The sequence below is a fragment of the Antennarius striatus genome, chromosome 10 (assembly GCF_040054535.1).
Source record: "Antennarius striatus isolate MH-2024 chromosome 10, ASM4005453v1, whole genome shotgun sequence".
Classification (NCBI taxonomy): Eukaryota; Metazoa; Chordata; class Actinopteri; order Lophiiformes; family Antennariidae; genus Antennarius; species Antennarius striatus.
The window spans coordinates 11,709,715-11,716,506 of NC_090785.1; positions in this window are offsets into that span (position 1 = coordinate 11,709,715).

Below are 6,792 nucleotides of genomic sequence, written 5' to 3' on the forward strand. Positions count from 1 at the left end.
TCTATTGAAAGCTGAGAAAACATAATTTATTTTCATACCGATGAATCTGAAACATCTCTTGCTCTGTAGTCCTGAAACTTACTCAGCCAAAACATGCCCAGCTTAGGTTCTCCGCTAGCCGAATGAGACGTGCCACATTTTAATTTCCTTGGGTGTAATCCTTGTTATTTAATCAGTCAGTTTCAATAACATGTAGAAAGGATCACTGTTTTTTTTAACTGCGGTTTAAAATCAGTGTCTTGTTACAGCCAGAGCAGAAATTTGATGACTAAATAGTTGCTTATTTTTACTACAGATTGTAAATCCAATAGGCCTCCCACACAGTGTCAGTGTCAACCAGAGAGTACTTCACTGAATCACTGAAGGAGCAATTGTAAAAGAGATGATTAATACATATTCTAACAGGTAGTCACCCCGAATGTTAACAACATGCAGTAACGGACAGATTTTTCACTTTCACACAACCTGACATCTGATAAGTCAGTTTTTGCAAACTCCACACAGAGTGGGACTTAAACCCACAAACTCCTTGCTGTGCGGCGACCACTGCGCAATTGTGATGCTATGAAAGAGTAATATAGTGTATTTAATTTTCAACAAGCTGAAAATATAACTGTAAAATTCTACAGTTAAGGCTTTAAATACTGTAGATTGATTCATATATCTCCAGCTGCGTTACTAAAACACTCCTTCATGGACTTTGTTTTGTTAATTCTGTTTTTTTGATTTTGTATTTATTTATGCTATGGTCCCCCCTACTTTCACTAGCTATATACAATTTCCTCCGGGATTAATAAAGTATCTATCTATCTATCTATCTATCTATCTATCTATCTATCTATCTATCTATCTATCTATCTATCTATCTATCTATCTATCTATCTATCTATCTATCTATCTATCTATCTATCTATCTATCTATCTATCTATCTATCTATCTATCTATCTATCTATCTATCTATCTATCTATCTAATTGTTGTTGTTTTTTTTTCATTCTTGTAGAAGTAGTTCAAAAGGCCAATTCCGCTCTGCTGTCTTATAATGAACTGTGTTGGTAACCTGAGTTGTGCCCATTAATTAGTTCATGACTGTTCCCCACTAATATGAGTGCAGTATGATGAGAAATTTGCTTTAACAATTTTTAAATAATTTTACAAACTGTAGATGACTGAAAAGTCGCACAGCTTTGTGGTTACCCTCTGTTCATTCAGCACTCCAGATGAATCCTTTGGCAAATTAGACTGGCTATTAAAATTCGAGGTACTGATTTATGCAGGTTTGAATCTGCAGAGAAAGGCAGAATTAGTTGTTATGAGGTTGCAGTTATGCATTATCTTCTAAAAGGCAATGAATCAAAATGTTCCTTACAGTCACTCAAAGAAAGAAGTGTCCTTTCGGAACTCTCCTTTAGTTTTGGATGGAGTCTTATCCTGGGATGGACCTTCCATTTGTTTTAGAGAGAGAGATTTCTGTGTTTGAAAAAAACAGATGGGGGTCTGAGATGTCACATTATGTTAGTATGTATAGAAAACTGTGTGTTTTGCTGCGTGTGTGTGTGTGGGGGGGGGTTGTACGAGTTTGAGCTTTATCTATTTGGATCACCTGTGCGGGACCTCACAGTCCAAGGGTTTTATGGGGCTAATTCCAGCAGTGGGTTGAAGCTAGTCAGCTCTTTTACAGAAACCTATCTAAGCTGGAACCTCCTAGCTGAATCACCACTAATTTATCAGATGCGACCTGCAGACCTCAACATTCCACATGGACACACAATCAGAGAGAAGTGGTGAGGGATGAAGGTGATAGTGAAGGAAAGAAAGACAAACGCTATAGGGTAAAAAGGAAGCACGTGCCATGTCCTCTATTTTTCTTTTTAGATAGAAATTCTGCTGCTTTTCTCCAGTTTTGCCTGTGGTGATCCCGACTGTGATCAGAGGAGATTAACTGCAAACACTATTTGGTCAAACATCTTAGCTCAAATGGTTGTTTGTCCTTCAACGCTTTCTTTTTTTTTGCTACATGGATTGAGAAGACAGAATGTTAGTTTTCTGCGAACAATATGTTTTGTCATGACAGACACTCAAGTGTTACTATTGTCTCTCCTCTATGAAGTTTAATATATATATATATATATATATATGTATATATATATGTATATATATATATATATGTGTGTGTGTGTGTGTATATATATATATATATATATATATATATATATATATATATATATATATATATATATATATATGTTGATTCCTAGTTGCACAATGTTTGTCTTTAATACACACCACACTGTTGTTACACACGATATTGTCGTAATACAACAATAAGTCGTTTTGCTTTCCATACTGTAAATATATGTCCCTGCAGTCTCTGCTGTATTAACTTGCATATACAATACAGTATAATATTGGTGATCTTGTCATTTCTATAGATAAACCCAGCAACATTAGATATGCTGTGGCTAAAAAACAAACAACCACTTCACAAGCACAAGACAGAACACAACTAGAGAGCCAGCACTTCAGGCCAAGACCCAGCAGTCACTCTGAAAGACAGAGGATGCTCCTTTGAAGACAACAATGCCCACATTTTGGACAGAAGGTTTGAGTGAGGAGAAATAAAAGCCATCTGTCTCTTCATCTATGTGGAACAACCATCTGTCAGTGGGGGTGAGGCTCTAGTCCTCCACCTCTCACCCACGTACAATGTAGTTTAACAGTCTCTACTGTTTCATCACCATCCACTCTTTGAATTTGACAGTAACAACTCACAAATCAAACAAACCCACTACTACAACTACTACTGTACTACTACTACTGTAATTCTACTACTACTACAGCTACTAGTACTAATGCTACTAATGATGAAAATAACAATATGGGTTTTTTTATCCTCAGGGTACAGAAAGTATCTGAACACAAATTCACCTACTAAATACTTGTTTATATGTTTAAAGTCTCTAGCTGTAACTCAGAATGACTCAGAATACACACAAAAAATATGCGATTGATTCCCATATTTTTTATTTAAAATACTTGTAAGTAAATATTTATTTACAGTTTTTAACTTTTTTGAATTTGTTGTAGTGTATTTAATGCCAAATAAAGAATGATATCGTAATATATCTACTAAAATGGTAAATGGGCTGTGTACCTTTGTAGTCAGACTGACAGCTCAAAATTTTTCAAATAAAAATCATGAACATGTGGAGTGTTTTTTTTTTGGGGGGGGGGCTGCATATGTGCTGTATTTTCATTTAAATCCATCTGTTCTGCTGTGATAACTGGGCTCCTGATGTAGCGTGTGTTGCTTGTCAGTTTAAAAAATAAATTCTTATTCTGTTTTGAAGTAAAAACAAAAACAAAGCCTTTCTAAATACACCAGTTTTTTAAAACTTAACTGTGACATTTTTCTGAACCATGACAAATCCATAATAGTGAAATTTCTGGAGAATTTATTTGACCGTGCTTACATCAAACCTTATTTAGGTTTGTTTACAGTGTTTTCATGTTGGCATGTTAATCTTGAATTCTAGATATAAGCCAATTTTACAGTCTGGTCGTTCCAGACACCATGCAGTTGTAATCAGTTATTAATATTTTTTCCGTCATGTACGAGAATACAGTAGATAAGGAAACTGTCTTATTTATTGTTTCTTCTAAATAATTATAGTTAGAAGTGTGTTGATGGGTTGATGTGGTCACAGCAGACTGTGACCTTTAGGTGTCCTCAGACACATGTATCTGTTGTGTACAGCTCCCTACTTTCTCAGGCTCTTATTGATTGCATCAAGGTCCAAACCAAGGCTGTCAGGCAGTACAGCTTAAGCAATTGATCACTCTATTGATCTTTAATTGTGTGTGTGAGAGTGTTTGTATAAAGGAGAGCAGAGATTCTCCTTGACTTTACAGTACTTCCTTGCTACTTTATTAATATTAGCCTGCGGGGATCTTTACACACACAGACAGACACGCACACACACACACACACACACACACACACACACACACACACACATAGACACAGTGAGACCTTGTTTAATGCAGGACTGTACATTAGATTGTGTTTGTGCTTGACTGAGTTTCCTTTATCCAATTTGCAAAAGTAACAGAATTCTAATCTTTCTCTGTTTCTTCTTGCATTTGTTCCCAAACAACATTCATCAGAAAATACGTGTGTGTGTGTGTGTGTGTGTGTGTGTGTGTGTGTGTGTGTGTGTGTGTGTGTGTGTGTGTGTGTGTGTGTGTGTGTGTGTGTGTGTGTGTGTGTGTGTGTGTGGCACTATATATTCAGGATGTGCACTTACAATTTCTGATATCCTGCCTTCAGCTTAGTGAAGGTATATTGATTTGTCAGACATTGACAATAATCAGTTAAAGTAATTCCAAATGATATTGAAGTGGCACTGTGATCATTGAGACTTGCTGGTGCAGAAAATATGCAGTCTGATTATAATCGCGTTAATGAAGGCAGCATATTACCCTTCAAACATCCATACAATAGGCTAATGGGAGCAAATGAAAGGTTTGAATTCAGTGTACTTCAGATTGAATCACTTTATGCTCCAGAGCTCACACAGTAAGAGAAAATTAATTTTTCACACAGAACTAAAATATTTTCAACAGATTACATTAGTATGATCAAAACTGTGACCACGGTTAATGAGATAAAATGTTTGGAGGAAATGTTTGTTTTCAACACCAGTACCCTCCAATTATAAATTAAAATCCTGTCACCATTAAAAAAAATATTTTCCATGAAAAGGATGACATCTCTGCCCTTGTTGTTTCAACATTTCTTAAGCTTTCAATTAATGTGTTTTGGTTACCCCAGACAGAGAGACATAAATTACGATAAAAGCAAAAACAAACACAGGCACAAACTGACAACTTTACATTTTCTTTTGACTAAAATTTGCTCACTGGCTAAAGTCTTCCCATATAGCTCCTCAGGTATAAATCAGTCATCAATAAATGTCTATCTGTCCATCTTTCCTTAGTGACAACCTCAATTTTTGACAGAAAAATCTGTGACTTTTTGAAAATGATATACAGAAAACAGCTTTAAAAATCATCATAATTCTATTATTGATGTCATCAATGAATGGTGCTGAGAAAGCTTGCCTTGCCATTTTAACTCAGCTTTCTCAAATCACATTTAGTATGGGTATTTTCTTGTCTATCCCCAAAACTAATTGATGGTACAATCATTTGTCTTCCCATTCCAAAGCTTCCATTAGTGCCATGCAGCTAATCAATGTAAATGTATGGATTCAATTAACATCTTGTCTACCGCTAGTCATCCTCATCCCCCTACCAATACCACAAACTGATTAATCATTTATATTTGAGTGAAAACCTTCATAGCAACTAGGTTTTGCATTCCCACAATTCGACAACTGAGCTACATATATTAATTGAAATAGAACATAGAGGCAGACAGACAGATCCATAGTCAAACGTGCTGACTCAGCTCTGGCAGATCAAATGTGCTATCAGCTTCAATCACTTTGGGTTTCTACTACTCCTGATTTCTAAATAATGTATAGTTAAGTACACACACTAACACACCCAGAAAGCTTCACTTGAGGAGCATTTAAAGCAGGAGAAACAATGAATGAAATATAATTATTTATTGCAGTAGATTACACCCAATAAAACTAATTGTGTGTTGAGGTGTGCTTGGGTTTCAGGGACATTGTGTTTGAAGGACATCTTCTCTGAGCAGCAGTGAGATAAGTCCTCCCATGGAGCACAAAAATTGTTGTTGGTGGTGGTGGCTGATGAACCCGCTGAGACTTATTAGGTAAATAAGAGGAGGGTGGTGAATCTGTGAAGAATGGGCAGTGATGAGGAAGCAGACGTTGAAAGATAATGATATTTTAAAAGACAGTAGCAAGATGGCAAGAATGAAGCTCATGTCACAACGAGTAGGATTAGGACCCAAATGCAGGACAAGGGTGGGGGAAATTTCATCCATGGTTTACTCGAGAAACGGCGCCAGACACAGGAAAGGATCAAAACAAGACAAGAGGTACAAACGACCTGGCACAGAACTAGTGATGTCCGCTTTATTCCAGTGCTCCAATATGCGCCCCGGACTCGGTGGGCGTTCCCATGTGAACCCCTGCTCCAGAGCCCACTTCAAACATGGACAAACCACGTGACTGTTGACGTTTGGCACGCCAAGTGCTCCGACACACAAAGCTCCCCATTCACCAGGTGACACACCGGCGCTCCATTCACCAGGTGAAACAGTTTAGTGGTCCGGATCAGTGGGTGACTCGAAACTTTGGCAAGTTCCAGATGTGTTAAAATAGATGGAACAGCGCGGTGCGCTGCCAATCGTGTCAATATCCCTTGGATTGATCACATTAGCGTTCCAATTGCTGAGAGACAGTTTGCCTCGTAGTTTTGTTCCGGTGGTGCTGCTGTGATGACGTCAGAATCCCGACTTTTATCTCACAACATAGACCTTGTTTTTTCCATTGACACTAAACATCCTATGTAACTCATGCACACGAACACACATGTATATATTTATATTAAATATACATGCGTGAACATGTAATCTTTATCTCTTGTTACTTTATTGAACCCTGAAAGGACCAATGATCATAAAACAATTTCCTATAATGTCTGGCTACAATATAGCAAGCAAGGATTAACACATTGAACTGGATTATATCCGGTTTTATTCAGAAAATATATGCATACAGGAAACATCAAAGCGCTGTTTTCTGGGCTCATCAACTGTTGTGTGGTTGCAGTACAGTCACCCCGCCAAAGAGG